This window comes from Pogona vitticeps, chromosome W (assembly GCF_051106095.1).
Source record: "Pogona vitticeps strain Pit_001003342236 chromosome W, PviZW2.1, whole genome shotgun sequence".
Classification (NCBI taxonomy): Eukaryota; Metazoa; Chordata; class Lepidosauria; order Squamata; family Agamidae; genus Pogona; species Pogona vitticeps.
Window position 1 is genome coordinate 2,752,150 of NC_135798.1, and position 19,500 is coordinate 2,771,649.

Sequence of the window (19,500 nt, forward strand, 5' to 3'; positions counted from 1 at the left end):
ATAATTAGAACAACTCAAAAATTAAAAGAGAAAAAATTTAATAAATTAAAAAATGAAATTAAAGATAAATTGCAAGAGTACGCCAAATTGAAACTATCATGGTTTGGGAGAATCGCTTTAATTAAGATGAAAATATTACCGAAGATCACTTTTTTATTTAGGATGCTCCCAATACGATTAGAAGAAGAGGATTTTAAATATTGGCAGGGATTAATTAATGGATTTTGTAATCAAGGCAAAAAATCTAGAATAAATAAAAGATATTGGTATAAGGCTCAAAAAAAAGGAGGTTTAGGTATGCCCAATGTTAAAAATTATTATATAGCAAATCAATTAAGAGTTATTGGAGATATTATATTCAATAAAGAAAAATTAATTTGGTGGGAGATGGAATCTTCAGAAATAAATGGAAATGCTGAAGGATACTTATTTAATATACTAAAGAGAAGTTCAATAAATCAGATTAAAAACCCCTTTTTAAGAAACCTGTTAAATATTTGGAATAAATATAAAGAGAAGTTTTGTCCCTTAACTTCACCATTAAAACTAGTGACTGAGACAGAAAACTTTCCTACAAATTTAAAGGATTTAGTAGAATTATTTAAGAATAAAAGGGTTGCAAGATTGAAGGACTGGATGGGTAACATGAGATCGAAGGAGTTGATTATGTCTAAACTGCAATCTAATAAACTATCATGGTATAATCTTATTCAGTTAGACACCTGGACAAAGGATTGGTTGAAAACTAATGGTAAATGTAGAGAACTTACTAAGTACGAACAATTTCTGTCATCACATGAAGATATGCAAGATACAACTTTGAAAGGAATAGTAAGTAAAATATATAATATAATTTTGGAACAAGAGGAAAAAGAATGGGGAATAGAAGGTTTAAAATTAATTTGGGAAAGCGATTTAAAAACAGATATTAAAATAGAGGATTGGACAAAAATGTGGAGGATGAGAGTGTTAAGATTAATGTCAACAAGAATAAAGGAAAATTTTTTTAAAATCTGTCTAAGGTGGTATTTGACTCCTGTAAAATTGAATATAATAAATCCAACATACTCCAAAGCATGTTGGAAATGTGATGAGGAAATTGGTACGTATTTTCATATGTGGTGGGAATGTAAAGTGGTTAAGAAATTTTGGGAATTGATTTTTAAGGAAATGTGTGATATATTTGGTAAAGATATTGATTTTAATGCCAAAATTGCTTTATTGTCAATTTTTGATAATACAGATCTGGACCATCACTCGAAAGAATTAATCACTAATTTTATGACAGGTGCTAGAATATTAATAGCTAGATTTTGGAAAGACAAGAATTATATTAAAATTGAAGACTGGTATTGTGAAGTATGGGACATTGCATTAAATGATAAATTGACTATGGAACTTAAAATAAAAAGAGGGGAAATAAGATGTAACAATTTCTATGATATTTGGGGTAAATTTGTGGAATTTGTGTTAGTGAAAGGAAGGGGGAAAGCCTCTAAAGAATACTCAATACAATTTTGGAGAGGTAATCTGTAAGAAAAAAATTATTATAGTAAATAGAGTCCCGTGGGTATGGGGTGCACATTAGAATTTAGTTTATAATAAGCACTATTACTTGTATTTTTTTGTATTTTTGTTATGTATGTGTTCTTTTGTGTATTTTTTTTTGTATAAAATAAAAAAAAATATCAGTGTATTAATAATAAATCATATCTCTAACACAAATTACAATAGTATTTTGCCTGGCCCAACACTGTTTTGGGCACGGAATAGGCTGGTAAAGTGGGCACGGCTGCATATTTTACCATTTTGAATAAGAAGCTGGAGTGTTGCAAGGGTTAATGTGTCTTGGGCCACAAATTTGACACCAGAAACCAGCAGAGGGGGGTTACTTACATATGACCCCATTGTATTTTGACTGGCCCAACGCTGTTTTGGGCACGGAATAGGCTGGCAAAGTGGGCACGGCTGCATATTTTACCATTTTGAATAAGAAGCTGGAGTTTTGCAAGGGCTAACGAGTCATGGTCAACTTCTTTATTCTCATAGTGGCGATAATTTTATTGTTGATTTTCCATTTTTGCTAAATCTTTCAAATGCTGATAATATGTCTAATTACCTTTTACGCCATAGAGTCATTGATAATTGAAAAAAACTTTATTAATGGAGCACAAAAATGTATAAATGAGATTGTTTAATAATTCTGTGCAAAACAAGAATATCTATTTACAATAATACAGTGGTGCCTCGCTTAACGAGCGCACCGTAGAACGACGAATCCGCATACCGATGAGGTATTTGAGATCTCAAATGCGATCGCATACCGATGGCACCTACGGGCAAAAATCGCTTTGTGATGATCGGTAAGCGATGCCCGGGAATCAGCTGTTCGGCGGTTCCAAAATGGCCGCCGGAAGCCCCAAAATGGCCACGCGCAGCATTTTTGCACCCTGCCCTCGCTTACTGAGGGCGCGAAAATGCCTGCGCTATGGAGCAAATTCGCTGAACGGTGAGTTTGGAGCCTATGTACAGTGTAGAGTGGTGTCCCGCATAGCGACGTTAATCCGTTCTGGATTAATCGTCACTATGTGGAAACATCGCTAAATGGAACGGAAAAATCCATAGGAACGCATTAAACTTTGTTTAATGCGTTCCTATGGGTGATAAACTCACCGTTCAGTGATGTTCCTCCATAGGGACGGCCATTTTCGGTGCCTCTAAAGCGAGGCAAGACAGCGGGCTGGCCATTTTGGAACCGCCGACCAGCTGACCGAAAATGGGGCCTTTGGCATTTCCTCCAGCTGAGCAGCGGGAGCTTCAAAGGCCCGCCGCTCAGCTGGGAGAAAATGTCTGCAGTCTTTCGGCAGTGGCTTTGGAAGGACCCCGAAGCCACCGCCGACCGCCCCAACATTTGCCTTCCGAGCTCTCAAGGGCTTTCCCCCCGACATTGGAGAAAGCCCTTTGAGAGCTCGGAAGGCTCTCAGCGGCGGCGGGGGCAGGGTAGGGGGTGTCCAGATGGCTTCCAGGTGAAGCACTGGACGCCATCCGGACCCACCTACCCGGCCCCTGCTGCCGGGAGACGTGCCTTGCCCACCTATCCCAGCCATGTTGGGACTCCCGGGAGTCCGGGCATGGCTGGGTAAGTGGGTGCAGCGTGGCTCCCGGAGGCAGGGGCAGGGTAGGGGGGTCCGGATGGCTTCCAGACGAAGAACTGGAAGCCATCCGGAACCCCCCCTGCCCCCGCCCCGCCGCTTGAAGCTGCCCCGTGCCCGGCCAGCGCGTCCGAGCAGCGGTGGAGAAGCCTTTCCCCCAGGCCTCTCGGAAGCGCTGGCCGCGAAAATGCCGGCCAGCGCTTCCGAGAGGCCTCGGGGGAAGGCTCCTCCACCCCTTAGGTGTGCTGGCCGCCATTTTCGTGGCCAGCGCTTTCAAGCAGTGGCGGAGAAGCCTTCCCCTGAGGTGTCTTGGAAGCGCTGGCCGCGAAAATGCCGGTCAGCATGTCTGAGCACCGGTGGCGGAGCCTTCCCCCTCCTCCCGGCTCTGCACGACCCACCCCTTACCCTCCGCTCCGCGGGAGCGGAGAAGGGGGTGAAGGGTTGGGAGGAGGGCGGCCGGGAACACCCGAGCCTTGCTCTCATCGACCCACCCCTCACCCCCTTCTCCAACGCTGCGGCTCGGCTTTGGAAGCGGCTTCCGAAACCCAGCGTCAGTGGCGGAGAAGGGGGTGAAGGATTGGGAGGAGGGTGGCTGGGAACGCCGGAGCCTTGCCCTCCTCGACCCACCCCTCACCCTCATCTCCGCCGCCGTCGCTGGGCTTTGGAAGCCACTTCCAAAGCCAAGCAGCGGCATCAGAGAAGGGTTGAGGGGTTGGGAGCAGGGCAAGGCTCTGGAATATGCAAGCCTTGCCCTCCTTGACCCACCGCTCACCCTCATCTCCGCCGCCGCTGCTGGGTTTCGGAAGCCGCTTCCAAAGCCCGGCGGCGGTGGCGAAGAAGGGGGTGAAGGGTTGGGAGGAGGGTGGCCGTGATCCGCATCGTGGCCGGCTACCCCATCCATGGATGGACTACCAAGAGTCTGACAATGGGGGAGGCAGCTGGCCGGGACCCGGATCCCAGCCACGGGAGCAGGGTGGGAGGGATCTGGATGCCTTTCAGGCATCCGAAGTGGAATCCCGGCGGTGGCCTCAGAAGGACCCTTCGGAAGGGTCCTTCCGAGGCTACCACTGGCATTTTCCCCCAGCTGACCGGCGGGGCTCCCACTCAGCTTGGGGAACATACCCCCTCCGAAGGGGAATCCCGGCGGTGGCCTCGGAAGGACCCTTCAGAAGGCTACTGCCTGCATTTCCCTCCAGTTGAGCGGTGGGAGTGGTCCTTCGGAGGCTCCCACCGCTCAGTTGGGAGAAAATGGTGCCAATGGGGAAAATCGCAAAGCGATTTTTCCCCATAGGCAACATCGTAATGCGATCGCAAAAGGGATAGCAAAAAGCCATCGCTATGCGGATTCATTGTTAAACGGGGCGCTCGTTATACGAGGCACCACTGTATATCAAAATTGAATATCAAACAATAATAATAATAATAATTTATTGTCATTGTAAATATATACACATACAACGAAATTCACAGACACCCAGAGACCAGACACATGCACACACATAAAATTCCCAAACACTCCCCACCCACTAAAAGTCCCCCACTAAAAATACAAACATCTACACCGCAGGCCAAGTTACACAGTCCAACTAATTATTCACTACTGGTGGTCTTTAAGCTCATTATTAATTGCAATTATAGCTCTGGGATAAAAACTATTGAGAAAACGTGTGGTCCGAGTCTTAATTGTTCTATATCTTCTGCCAGATGGTAACAGTTCAAAAAAGTTATAAGCAGGATGGGAAGAGTCTCTCAGGATGCTATGTGATTTCCTTAGACAGCGGGATGTGAAGATGTCATCCAGGGTTGGTAGCTGGAGCCCGATGATATTCTGGGCAATTTTAATGGTTCTCTGTAGAGCTTTTTTGTCCACTACAGAGCTACTCCCAAACCATGCCAGAATGCCATAGGTTAGGACACTCTCAATGGTGCTACGATAGTATGACAGAAGCAAATGCTGAGATAAATTTAACTTGCCGAGCATTCTCAGGAAATACAGCCTCTTCCGTGCCTTCTTCATTAGCATGTTGGCATTTATAGTCCATGAGAGGTCCTCTGAGATGTAAGTACCCAGAAATTTAAAACTACCAACTCTCTCCACTTCCTCACCGTTTATGTACAGTGGTAAATGTACATATCTCTTCCTCCTAAAATCAATTATGAGTTCTTTAGTTTTTTTGATGTTAAGTGTGAGATGATTTTCTTTACACCAAAGTATCAACCTTTGTACTTCCTTTCTATAAGCAGACTCATTGTTCTTATTTATGAGCCCCACCACTGTCGTATCATCCGCAAATTTAATAATTGCATTGGTGTTATACAGTGGGGTGCAATCATGTGTGTACAGGGAATAGAGGAAGGGACTTAGCACGCAGCCCTGGGGAGCTCCTGTACTTAGTACCAGGGTAGAAGAATGGTGAGATCCCATCCTTACTGACTGTGGCCTATCTGTCAGAAAATCCTTTATCCACATGCATATCTCCTGAGGTAATCCCAGGTTGATCATTTTAAAAAACAACCTATTTGGTAGAATGGTATTAAAAGCAGAGCTATAATCCACAAACAACAGCCTCGCATAAGTTCCCTGATGTTCTAAGTGGCTCAATACAGTATGGAGTACAATGGACACAGCATCATCAGTAGATCTATTTTTCCTGTATGCAAATTGCCATGGGTCCAAAGAAGGTGGAAGACTAGCCTTAATGTAATCCAGCACCAATCTCTCAAAACATTTCATAACAACAGATGTTAAAGCTACTGGTCTGTAATCATTGAGAGATACCACAGCTGACTGCTTGGGGACTGGCACTATAATAGATGTCTTCAGGCAAGTGGGGACTGAACACTGCAACAAGGATAGATTGAAAATATCCGTAAAAACTCCAGCTAATTCTGCAGCACAGCCCCTAATAACTCGTCCCATGATTCCATCTGGTCCAGCTGCCTTTCGAACATTAATATTCTGGAAAGCGCGTCTCACATCTGAAATCTGCAGTACTAGTGGTTGTCTGTTGATGGTAGATTCTAGTGATGTATTATAGACAGTAGGTGCTGGAATAATGGTTGTTCCTGTTTCCACCTCAAAACGGCTGAAAAATTGATTTAACTGCTCAGCCAAAAAATCACTGCTGCTACACAGACTGTTTTTGTTACTCTGACCAGTGATTTGTCGTAGGCCGTGCCACACTCGGCGAGTGTCAGAACTTTCAAGGTGTTGTTCAATTCTCTGGCTGTACATAGCTTTGGCATCCTTAATGCCCCTTTTCAGTTTAGCTCTAGCCTCTCTGTACTGTAGTTCATCACCAGAATGAAAAGCAGCATTTCTGGCTTTTAATAAAAGGCGCACTTCTCTATTTAGCCAAGGCTTGTTATTAGAAAACACTCGTACTTGTCTGGTAGTAGTAACAACATTGATGCAGCTTTTGATATAAAACAGTACTGTTGAGGCATAAGTATCAACATTGTCCTCCTCAAACAGTGCCCAATCAGTGCTCCTAAAGCAATCTTGAAGTTGCTCAGATGCATCCACTGGCCACACTTGTATTTCTCTAATTGATGGTCTGATTCTTTTAACAAGAGGTCTGTATGATGGAATCAAAAAAAGAGATATATGATCTGACTGTCCCAAGCTAGGCAATGGCTTCGTCTTATATCCATGTATGATGTTACTATATACCTGATCCAAGGTATTTTCCCCTCTAGTGGGACAGTCCACATACTGATAAAAGTTAGGGAGGACGGTCTTTAAATTGGCTTGATTGAAATCACCTGCTACCACCAGCACTCCATCTGGGTAGGCCTGCTGCTGTTTGCTGATAGCAGTTAACAAACAACTCAAAGCTGTGGTTGTGTTAGCATCAGGAGGTATATATACTGCTGTTATTATAATAACATTAAACTCACGAGGCAGGTAAAAGGGGCGGCATTTCACTGCCAAATACTCCAAATCAGGAGAACAGTGAATGTCCAGTATTTTAACATCTGTGCTCCAATTATCGTTTGTGTAAACACAAACCCCTCCACCTCTGCTCTTCCCAGATTCAACAGATCTGTCTGCTCGATGTACTCTGCGTCCTTGTAGTTCAATTACCTCCCCTGGGATGGAAGAGTCAAGCCATGTCTCTGTAAAGATCATAACGCAACAGTCTCGAATATTTTTCTGTAGGGAGATAGTAAGTTCCAGCTCCTCAATCTTGTTGGGTAGAGATCTAACATTTGAGACAAAAAGACTTGGCAATGCAGGCTTGTGAGGATTTTTGCCTAACCTCACTCGTAGACCGGCCCTGCAACCTCTTTTCTGCTTGCGTTTTCTCCGTGCTCTTTTCTTCCTGACAGGGAGAGCAGGGGGAGTAACCCCCGGATATGCAGGCTGTCTTAAAAGCTCAGCTGGGATGTTGTAAGTTGAGACCGTCGATTCAAAGTTGTAACCTTCTCTGCCAATAGATAATAATTCTTGTCGACTGTAAATTACTTGTGCCTGAGCATGTAGAGTCCGTAATAAGGGCCGATCTCTGGAATGCCTAGCCGCTGCAAGTGCTTGCGCCGCCATCTTGACCAACTGTCAACTGTCAGAATAATTTACTAAAACTTTGTTCACTCAAAACTATTCCGTTAGAACCAAATGCAGCCAGCTGCAGTTATCTGTGAATAATATCCTGTTTCTGGGGTGGATTGAGTATGTTAACACATGGATCTGTGATTTTATCCCTTATTACAGTGGTGCCCCGTATAGCGACGTTAATCCGTTCCAGGTTTCATTGGCGAACATCAGACAATTGCACAACCACTTCTGACAAAATGCATTGCAGAGACTGGGCATTAGCTGTCATCTGTACAGACAGCACTTTGTTGTCCTCCTCCATTTTATTGATGTCATAAAACAATCCAGTTAGTGTTAGATCCAACCACAAAATGGAAAAAAGAGAAGAAGGGGGAAATGATTATACAGCACATACAAGGAAAACAAGATGTTTTGTGACATGTTTCCTAATTAATTAATTAATTAATTAATTAATTAATTAATTAATTAAACAAACAAACAAACAAATAAAAGAGCCCTAAAATACATTCAGCATTACTGAAGTCTATGGTTAATGAAATAAACTGAAACCTATGGATATGAAGAGCCACAATGTGCATAAAATCCAAAACATCAAGTATTACCAAGCACCTCAGTGGTGGAACTCGGTCATTCTGCTATAAAGGCAGGATGTTTGATGATTTGCTTGAAAGATGACCTCTACCAAGCAGGGAAATTGGAAGATTTGGATTGAGTTATTTAGCACTTTCACAGCTAAAGGTGGTGGTGGGGTTTCTCTCAGATGTTCGCACAACCACTATTGACAAAAAGCATTGTAGAGAGTCTTTGCAGAGGTGGGGAGAGATCGTGTTGGCCTCCATTGGGGGGGGCTTTCCCCCCAAGCTCTGAGACGTGACACACACACCCCAAAGTCCAGGGCTGGCCCACGTCTCCTTTGTACCACAACTGGCCCGCCCAGCCTCATCCGGGGGGGGGGAGGGAGGGATTTCTTCTCTTGCCCCATTCAAACCTGTGGGGAAGGAGGAGACGGTTGGGACCGGAGGAAAAGCCCCACCCTGTTGAACTTCTGCCTGTCACGGAAGCCTTTAGAAGGGCAGGGTGTGGACGTGACGACACACAGATAAGAGGCGGGTACAAGTGAACCCCTGAACCCTGAAAAAACAGCACATCCCCCCTCCCGTTTTTTCTCTCCTGAGGGAGGAATTTTTTAAAAAATGAACGGCTACTAAAACTCGCCCAACCACCTTCCTGAGGCAAAATGTTCTGCCCGCCTTCTCAACTGCGCAGGTGTTACAAACCCCCCACCCCACTGGGTAACCCCAGCCCCCTCTGTGGGGAAGAGGAGCGCATGCACAAGAGGGAGAGCGAGCCAGTGAGGGGATCTCACACGTGTGCAGAGACGAGCTGTGGGTGGGCTTGGAGGGCAGCCTGTCAGTCACTCGAGGGGGAAGAAGAGGTGGTGGTGCACAAGAAAATAAATAAGATTTTGAGAAGACTGCCACAAGGAGGCAGATATCCAGGATCATGTCCCTTCCAGAGTATGCAGATAGATTTCACAGAATTATTGCCATTGGGGAGACTGAAGTATTTACTGGGTTTGGTAGATCACCTGACAGGATGGGTGGAAGCATATCCAATGGCATCAGCAACGACCGCAGGTGTAGCAAAAATCATATTAGAAAAGATAATACCTCGACACGGGTTAGTAGAAACAGTGGGGTCAGATCAAGGAAGTCATTTCACTTCTAAAGTATTACTACAGGGAATAATGGATGGTGTGGGAATAACATGGGAATTTTATACTCCAGGGCACCGTCCTTCCTCTGAGCGTGTGGAGTGGATGAATCAAACGCTGAAAAAGCAGTACTGGAAACAAAGCTGCCATGGAGCAGATGTTTGCCAACTGCATTATTGAGAATCAGGACTGCCCCCCGGAAGGATATCGGTTTATCACCCTAGGAGATGTTGTTTGGCTTACCATGCATGGGGGGAGGTAGAATACCCACAGTTGGAAACCAATGACAAGTTTCTTAAACAATAGACACTTGGCCTGTCCACCTCTTTTTCTTTTCTCCGATCAAAAGGGCTTTTGGCTCAAACTCCACCACTGGAATCTGCTGTACACAAGGACCAGCCCGGACGGTGGGTGTGGATAAAGTGCTGGAGAGACCAGAAACTAAAACATGATTGGGACGGCCCATTCCGAGCACTCTTGGTCACTGAGATCACGGTCCGAATAGCGGGAAAAGGGTGGACTCATCATACCAGAGTAAAAGGACCAGTCAATCTACCCAAAAACACAGAATGAAGCAAAATCATATGGATGCATGCTCCAACCAAGACAAAGTGTATCCCACTACTGGACAATAACTGAACGGTGGGAGGTGTTTGGGCAGGAATTTTTGGATCCCCCGGTGACACCTGATGGGCCTGATATAACTGATCAGGGTAATCTTTGTACTTGGAGTTGGTATTGTGTTTCGTACTCAGGGACCACACCACTGTGGGCAGAAGAGGGAGAAGGTTGGGGACTAGTTCAATACAAAAGAGCACACACACACACACTACGAGTGGGTCACACATTTCACACAATAGTGTGTGTCACCGGCTGGAATACAATTTGTTAGTACACCCTTCCATAATCTCACAGGAAAGGAGAGTAGTTAGGGCGTATAGGTCACATCAACTGTACTTCCGCAGGGAACCCTATGGCCATGTTGGCAATATTTTGTTGGGTTATTAGCCTAACAGAAGGACAGTTGTCACCAAGAGCCCCTTCCGCTAATGTGGTAATTGAAGTGACACAGCTGCGGGCAGACTCGTGGAATCTCTCCAATTGTTACATGCGCCTCGTGGCGCAGTGGTTAAAACGCTGTACTGCAGCTAAAACTGTGCTCACAACCTGGGGTTCAAATCCCAGGTAGCCGGCTCAAGGTTGACTCAGCCTTCCATCCTTCCGAGGTCGGTAAAATGAGTACCCAGCTTGCTGGGGGGGGGCAATGTGTAGCCTGTATAATTAAAAAATTGTAAACCACCCGGAGAGTGGTATATAAGTCCAATAAATAAAATAAAATGTGCCCACCACCTGCCAAAGGATTCTCAGACAGGCTGGCCTTTTTATGTTCAACATGCAAATTCAACAGAATTAACTAAACCCTATAGCAACTGATCTTCCAGATGATGCCACCTGGGATATAAAATAACCTTCAGCGAGAGGCTTTCTTAAAGTGGTAAAACCTGGTGCTGGTACCTGGTGTTGGGGGTGTAACGGAACCGGCCCAGCAATAGGATAGAGTAGTTGCAGGATAGATCTCAAAATGAGTGGTGTAAGAATGTCAAATGGAACTTGGGCCACAGGCCACACAATATCATGGCACTAAATATTGCAGGATACTGTTTACAATGGATTATGAGACAAGAGTGTAGCAAGGTCTTTCCCGCACCACGGGGGCATTACTTTATTTGTGGGAAAAGAGCATACACGATAGTGCCGAGTAAATGGAGCAGAAATTGTTACGTAGCTACAGTCATGCCTGCCCTGCGAATTCTGACAAACTTGCCAGAAATATGTAAAAGAAAGAAAAGAGATCTTGTCCAGTCCCGTCAGTATGTCAAGGATTACAGTCCATTGTCGCCTTTTGAGGGTCTAAGGTCCCTCAACCATGCCATGTACCGCATACAAGCGGTGGTGGAAATATTAGCAAACGAGACAGGGGGAACCTTGGAGCTAATAAAAATAGAACTGAGCGACTTGAGACAGTTATCTTTGCAGAACAGGGAGGCCTAGGACATAATCTTGGCTGTTACAAGAAGGAACGTGTAAATGTATTGGAAAGGAGTGTTGTGTGTATGTTCCCGATTATGGGAAACAATATTGAGGAACATATAAATCATATAGAGGAAGTAGCTGAGGGTGGAAGAAGGGTGGAAGAAGGGTGGAACCCATTATCCTGGTTAAGGAGCTGACTACCAAATTTAGGGTGGTTAAAGACAGCTTTTCTGGGAGCAGTAATGATGATAGTAAGAGGGTTAGTATGTTGTTGCATTTTACACTGTGGTCCCATGCTTTGTGGATGCATAAAAGAGACACATCGGGGTGTGTTTATTCCAATGATGGCAATCAGGGAAATGACCTATGGGTTACCAGAAATTGGGAAGGAAACTATGATTGAAAGAGAGGGAACATTAAAACCCTTTGAGGCTGCTAACGGCAAAGAAAAGTAACGCAAAAGGCAGCAAATTCTGAAATAAGAAAAGGAGCGAGTGTGAGAAATAGAGGAATCAGGGCTGCTTTGGCAGGATCTAGTAGAGACATAATGATTAAGTAGATTGCTTCTGTAACCAATTAGTACATGCATTTGTTAATTATGTAGCTGACATTAGGAAGTTTAGGGGAGATCCGGGAAGCCAACAGAGAATGTGCAGATACGGGAGGTGCCCCATGGTCCTGACAAAAGGATGAAGTGAGTGAACCTAAATAAGGGTCTGGGGTCTAGGAAAAGAGGGGAGTGGGAGATGGAAACAGCGGCGGGGCTTCCTGTGATCAGTTTAGGCGCACTGGATAGGCTGTACACCTTGGATTGCCCAGACCAATGGGGAAGCAAGGGAGGGCCCCTGCAGCCGGAAGCAGGCGATTAAATATCATAGGACATGTAATGATGGGTGTGTCTACCCAGCTAGGACGCCCGCTTTTGCAAAAGTGCTTTTTAATAAAGGAGAGCTGCTTGTATTCGTGGTCGTCCGTTTACTGCATTTAAGTAGCAAGGGGTGGGCATTTGTCACACTTCCATCATCAGCGTCTTCCTTCCTCCCTTCCATCCCCTTGTCTATCTATTCTCCCCCCCTCCCTCCTTCCCTCCTTCCGACACTCTCAAAACCTTGCTTGATCAAGAAAGTGGCTCCTGCGGCTGGAATGGCCGACTGCCCTGAGAAAAGCTTTTTTCCTACCCCGTATTTTACTTTTTGCCATTGGGGTGGAAGTGTTCCTGCTGCCTTCCTCAGTGTCTAATCTCTCCCCCAGGAGGGTGAAGGAGAGAGAAAGAAACAGGGAGAATGAAAAAAATGCTAAAAAGGAAAGGGGAGGAGGGAGGAGGAGAAAAGTAAAGAAAAAAGCAAAATTCTACCTGCCACAAAGCCTTGAAAAAGGCAGAAAAAGCTCTCCCTCTTCTCCCTCCTGGGGAGGGGAGGAGCAGAGGGCAGGGCTCTCCTTGACTGCACTTAGAGAGAAAACCTGAGGGATTTCCCCCCCCCCCCAAGAAGGAGAACCACCCGAAGTGTCACCGTTTGCCCAGAGGAGCCTCTTTTCCTCTCCTTAAGGGGGGGGGAAGAAATGGCTTCCAAGTGAGCCCCCCCATTGCCCCTCCCAACTGCACAGGCACAGTGACCCCCCCCAGGCCTTTCCCCACTTTTTGCTCAGCATTCAGAGGGGAGAGGGAGAGAAGGGGGAGTGCCTGCACCCCAGGTGCTTGAGAGGGATTGAAGCCCCCCCCGAGACGAAGGGAGGTTTGCATGCACACACACACACACACACAGATGAGATGTGCCTCAAGGGACCTCTGCATGTGCAGAGACCCATGGAGATGGGGCCAGCCAGCCAGGAAAGGGTCAAAGGGTGGGGCAGCTGATGGGCCCAACCTCCGTTCTCCCTCTCCTCCTCCACACCTCTCTGCCTCCCTTTCACACCTTTTCCAATCCTCTGGGGATCCATAGCTCACTCCTTGGAAATGTCATTCTATACAACACATCACATGTGTGCGTGTTTCTCTGTGTGTGTGGGGGGGGGAGGATCAGGAAAATGTGGTTTACAATCCTTTTATAAGCCACATGTTAGATGGCCAGAATAGCCACTGATCAATTTGGGACGAATCCTCGAGGGGTTTTGGCTACAACCGGACACAGTGAAAGACGGCAGACGGCAGTACAGGAAAAATGAATAAAGAGGCTTCGGGCAGTCAAAGAATCTCCTTTATCTTCAATAAAAAGAATTTATTGAGGAGGGAGAACCTTTCATCATAGATACTGAGGAGTAGCAAAGCTAGTATCAGCCTCTGAGGCTCTTGCATTTGGGGGTGTCGTGAGCCAGGTTGAAATGTGAACATTTTAAGGGCATGTTTCGAAGCTCTCGTATCCCACGTCTGCAATGGGACAGAGAGTGGGGTGAGAGGGGGGAGTAAGTAATGAGAACGGCTATTGCACTTCTAAATGACAATTTCTAATAGACAATTGACTATTAAAAAATGAAGTTAAATCCAAAACCTGCACTGGATCCCAACTCTTCAGTTGTGTGGAGCAGCAGAACAAAATGCTTTCTTAAATATCCGGTCCTGTTTTTGACTGTGGCACTGGAGCTTTGCGCTCCCGACACACACGCTCGGGGTGCTTCCATTGACCGAAGCATCTCTGGGGGGGGGGGCAGCCAACCATCATCCTTCACAGTCTCAGCCCAGGAGACAATGGGATCCTTACCTGGAGAGACCTCGTTTCCAGTAGGAGATCCTGGTGCAGAGATCTTGAACCTCGATCCAGAAGATCCCTCGCTCTTGTTGGGGGCAATACGGGGTCACCTCCTCAAAGGCCACTGGAAGCGGGAAGGAGAAAACACAGTCTTACTGGGTGGAAAAGGCCCCACAACATCCAGATGTTTTTTTTTAAAGGTTTGGAAATAACAGGCATCCTCTGAAGTTCAGCTTCAGTAACGTGAGTCGCATCTCCAGTTTTCTGACAAACAGGTCAGCTGCGACAATTACGTCTGGCTGATTTTGAAACACTGGGCCAGTAGAAAGGAGTAGTAATTCTATTCAAGGTCCTTTGGAGGCGAAGGTGGCCAGAAAAAGCAGCAGCGTGGGCTAAAGCGAAAACCTTTTCTCGGTAAGGCTTTGGCACTGTGTCCAGGGAGGCAGGAGCTCCTTGTAAGAAAGTCCCAGACCAACCCTGACACAGCTGCCCACACCTATGGGGGGACTGTGCTTGGAGGGGATCCCCAGCCTCAGTGCAAGGAGAGAAGGACGTGGGGGGTGGGGTGGGCAGGAGAAGCGAAGGAAGAAGAGGTGGAGCAAAAGAGATGCCACACCCACCTAGAGGCTCCCAACAGAGACATCCGGGGGGGGGGGGAATAACCTAGCTCAGAGGCAGAAACCTCTGCCTGAGCAGGCAGCTCTCCCTTCCCCCACCCCACCCCACTGTCAGAGATTACAACCTCAGTGTTAATTAATTAATTTTTCATGAGGCTCCAGCTGCCCATCAGTCCCTTCAGCATGTTTTGAAGGCAATGAACTCCACTTCCCCAGCTCAGCAATTTCTCTGTTTTTAAGCATTCTGTGCAGCCTTTAGGCCCTTGATTTCTTTCTCGTGCCTAATCAACCGGGCAAAGCAAACATACCTGTTTCTTCCTTCAGGATTTAGGAATTCTCATTGGTAGCCCCCTTTTTCTCCTGGTCGGAGGGCCTCAGGCCGCCCAGAATGTTAAAAACAGTCCTATGGGTTTTAAAAGGCAAATGGGCAGAAGTGTGTGGAAATGCTGGTTTAAAAAAGGAGAAATAGCACCTCCCACACAAAAGGGCCACAGAGCAGACGGGCGTTGGAGAAATCAGCTTTCCCGAGGATGACCTCCCTTTCCTTCATCCTTTCCTTCATCCGGCCTAAAGGCTGACAGAAACAGGCAGCGACTCGGGTTCAGCAATGAATGACCACGGCTTCCCTTGAGCTACAGAAATCATCCTGTCAGAATGCAGAACGAACAACTCTGGTGACCTGGAAGGGTATCTCTTCACCAGAAATACCTTCGTTCTCTCATTTCTCCCCCCAAAAACGTGCAAGCCGGTTGCAGAAATAGTCGCCACCCGAAACGCACCGACTCTGAAGTTTGGCAGACCCCGAGGGAGGTGAAAAGAACTCCCCCCCCCAACACAAAATGGCTTGTTTCAAAGAGCCTTTCCTGCCATGTCTTGCCCGCCCGGTTCCTCATCTGTCCTGTCATGATCTCAACTCCTTCCCCCTCCCCAGGCTGGACACTGCCTACCCCCCCACCGGACACTGAGCCTCTCCACCCACCGCCTGGGATCGGGGCCCCAGAGAGGCCCTTCCTTCCTTCGTTCGCCTTGGCTTCTTTGTGCGTTTGTTGGAGGGGACCCAGAAGAAGGGAAAGGCCAGCCTCGACCGAAGGGAGGGAGGGTGTGTGTGTGTGTGTGTGGGTGTGTTTTGGGGGTCAGGTTTGCCATCTGGGTTCCTTTCCACTGTTTTTGGAAATGACCCCCCCCCCCCCTCTGTCTCTGCTTCCCCCACCCCACAGACAGCTTATGCCACGTCCCGTTCTTCCCTCCCTCCGTCCACGCCCCCACCCGCCTTTGCCCACCTCCTGCCCAGACCCGATGGGGGGGGAAGATCCTCGGAGCCCCATAGAGGTGGGGGGGGAGAGGGAGGCAGGAGGGGGGTGATCTTCGGGGGGGGGGCTTCCGCTTCCTGTTAGAGCAGCGCCTCTTCCGCCTTCTAGGTTCCTCTCTCTTCCCCCCCCCGCTTTCTCCCCCCCCCCCAAGAATGGAGAGAGAGAGAGAGAGAGAGAGAAGGAGGCAGAGGGTCATGAGGGGCCAGCGACCTCTTCACCACCACCCCCAATTTGTGCATACCTGAGGCCAAGAAGGAGGAGAGACCGGGTGGGTATCGTCGCTGAGGGAGGGGGGGCAGGGACTTCCGAGGGGGGAGAGGGTGAGGCGCCTCTCCTCTTTTCTCTCTCCAGAATCCCCCCCCCCTCCCGCCTTCCTTCCTTCCTTCCGGGCTTCCCTCCAACCTTGAGGCCTTGAGGGGGGGAGGGGAGGAGAAAAAGGGCGGGAAGGAAGAGAAAGCCCCCAAAGGGCGCAGGCGCGTCAGGGACCAACCGTCCTCTAGTGGGGGGGGGAGAGAAGGGGGCGGGGCCTCTGAGGGGGGGTTCGGTCACTATTTCCCCCCCTCAGGAGGGGATACTGAGGCGAGCGGGGGTGGAGGGGTGGTTCTCCCTTCCCTCCCCTTGGAAGGCTCTCCCCGTTCGGAGCCTCCTTCTCTGAGGGGATTCGCTCGAGGTGGTTTCCCTTCAGGAGCGAAAGGAGGAGGCGCTTCCTTTGCCAAGGGAGGGGTTTTTTCTGCCCTCACCGTCAACGTTTCGTTTTTGTATATATATATGGTGAACGGAGAGCGTAGAACTAACTACACAACATATATATATATATATATATATAGAAAGAGAGAGAGAAGCGGGATATTCTCTTCCCTTTACATTCCTTTCTGACTGGGAAAAGTTCCACAGGAACTTTGTTTGAAAACAAAGGAGACCATCACCACCACCATCTCTTTCCCTAGAACAGTGGTCAGGGAACAGGGGTAAATTACCCCAAATAGAGTAAAAATGAAAATCCTGGGGGTAATGAGGACGCGACCATAACCCCCTTCGCTCCTCCTCTGCCTGGAGGGGGGTCCCCGGTTTCCCCCTTCCCGCCCCCTTCTCCAGCCCAGCTGCAACCAAGCCACGGCAGATGGCGGCCGGCGACGGGCCCTGTAGGAGTCTGTTGGGCGCCAGCGGCAGCGCTTGCCCGGTTGCGTGGCTTCCTTCGGCAGTGCCTCCGCGCCGGCCAGGCCTGGTGGAGCCTCTTCCCCTCCATGCGGCAGCTGTCGCAGCGCTTCGATGGCAAGGCCTGCGGGAGCCCTGACGCCGAGGCCCAACACGGCCACCGCGGCGAGCAGCTGCCAGAGCCAGTGCGAGAGCGGGAGGTGGCCCCGGAGGGCGAGCCACCTGCTGCTCTTCAACGTCCGCCCAGGAGCCACCCGCGGGCGGAGAAGGGGAGCCGCCCCCATGGGGCCAAGGACTGAGCGCGGCCCCGCCAGGCGGCAGCAACGGAGGCCTGGGCGTGGGTGGCGAGGCTTCAGCGGCGGTGCTTGACTGGCCGCGCGTGACCGAGATCCTTCCTTTCAAATCAAGGGGGTAATGTCGGTATATATAAATTTTTTAGGGGGTAAAAGGTGAAAAAGTTCCCTGACCCCTGCCCTAGAATGACCAAGGTCTTAATTAAGCTCATTACTCCTCAAACCTTCTCTCACACTTTCTTCCAGGCTCAGAGGACAGAAGCTCTCCTCAAAAGGGACGTGTTTTTGGAAGGAGGAAAGGGGGATTTCTTCCATTCTTTCCTCTTGAGAGAATTTTTTAAATTCCCCCCGTGAGGGAGGCTCTTCTTCCCTCAGGATTATCTCATAAATCTGAGCAAAAGTTCAGCTTCTATGTCTTCGAATTCAATTTTTCCCCACTGGGGCTCCTTGGTCTCTGTGGCAATTTCTTCCAGCCCTCCTTAGGGTATCCTACGGAGCTCACTTTCCATCTTTTAAATTTCTTTAAAGCGGGCTTTGTGACTTCTTGGTGTCCGCGTGTGGTGGACACCTGGGCAGGCCTTCCATGCCACCCTGTTTAGACACCCACCGTGCCTCAGGTGGAAAGCCAGAGGAGTCCTGGAAAGAGAGCTGGATTCTGGCACAGAAAAAATGGCTCCTGGTTGTGTGTTTTTCCGCTTGCTTTCCTCCCTGCATTCAGGTGGGAGAAGAGCTCAGAGGCGGTTTTTGTGTGTAATTATTCATTCTTTGCATTCATGCCATTCTTCCAAGTGGTCCTTGAATCCCACCCCATCCCAAGGCTCACCTGCTCACCCACCAAGGAGATTCAGGATCAAAATGGCATTACACCAACATGCAGGCCTTTAGGGTTGCCACTTGTGTGCCTCACTCGGCTTCCAGTCCACGGGTGATCTTACACTCTACTCAGGGGTTGTGGACATAATGCTTCCACATCCCACCCTCCATGTCCTCACAAATCAATTACAGGTGTGGCCAACTTGGCTTCTCACCCACTGGGGGGGTGAAGAGGTCACCGGCCCCTCATGACCCCCTGCCCCCTTCTCTCTCTCTCTCTCTCTCTCTCTCCATTTTTTTCCCGTTCCCTCAGCAGGGATCTGGGAGAGGCAACCCATTTAATCAGCACTGGGGCCCTCCTATAGTGGAACAGACTGGGATTTTCTCTCCTGTATTTGAGGTATGTAAAGAGAGGAGCTATTGCTTCTACCCAGGGATGACTTGGGGTGGATTTGTCACCTTTAGATTAGGCATCCTTCAGTCTCGAGAGACTACAGTAACGTGCTCTGTATGGAGGACTTGGAACAGCATCTAGTCTGGCTGAGAAGGCCAATTCGAGAGTGACAATCTCTTCCACAATGAAGACAAATCCAATTTGTCCCCTGAAAAGCTTCCTGATTTTGCTGCTTTCGGGACTGTCTCTTTGCCTTGGCCTGCTGAACAATTGGGAGAGGCCATGATGCACCGCCTGCCTCCAGGCTGAACGCTCAGAGGTCAGGGTCTCCCATCTGTTGAGGTCCATTCAGATCCCACTTGCAGATATCCTTGTATCGCAGCTGTGGTCTCCCTCTGGGGCAATTTCCCTGCACTAATTCTCTGTACAGGAGATCCTTTGGAATCCGACCATCAGCCATTCTCACAACATGCCCAAGCCAACGTAGATGTCGCTGTTTCAGTAATGTATGCATGCTGAAAATTCCAGCTCGTTCTAGGACTACTCTATTTGGAACTTTGTCCTGCCAGGTGATACCAAAAATGTATTGGAGGCAACGCATATGGAGCGTGTTCAGCTTCCTCTCCTGCCATGCACAAAGGGCCCAGGACTCACTGCAGTACAGGAGTGTGCTCAGGACATGGGCTCTATAGACTTTGATCTTGGTATATGCCGTCATCCTCTTGTTAAGCCATACTCTCTTTGTGAGTCTAGAGAATATGGTATCTACTTTCCCA

At 48.1% G+C, this 19,500-nt stretch overlaps 1 protein-coding gene and 1 long non-coding RNA gene across 2 annotated transcripts in view; one reads left to right on the plus strand and one right to left on the minus strand.

Moving 5' to 3' along the window:
• Positions 1 to 13,087, minus strand: part of LOC144584974 (uncharacterized) — a 41,246-nt gene extending 28,159 nt beyond the window's left edge. The window contains exon 1 of the mRNA XM_078382363.1: positions 8,320 to 13,087. The gene's annotated coding sequence lies outside the window, so the exon portion shown is untranslated. The remainder of the gene's footprint in view (positions 1 to 8,319) is intronic.
• The window catches only part of LOC144584997 (uncharacterized), a 259,478-nt gene that overhangs the window by 232,247 nt on the left and 7,731 nt on the right, over positions 1 to 19,500 (plus strand). The window lies entirely within an intron of this gene.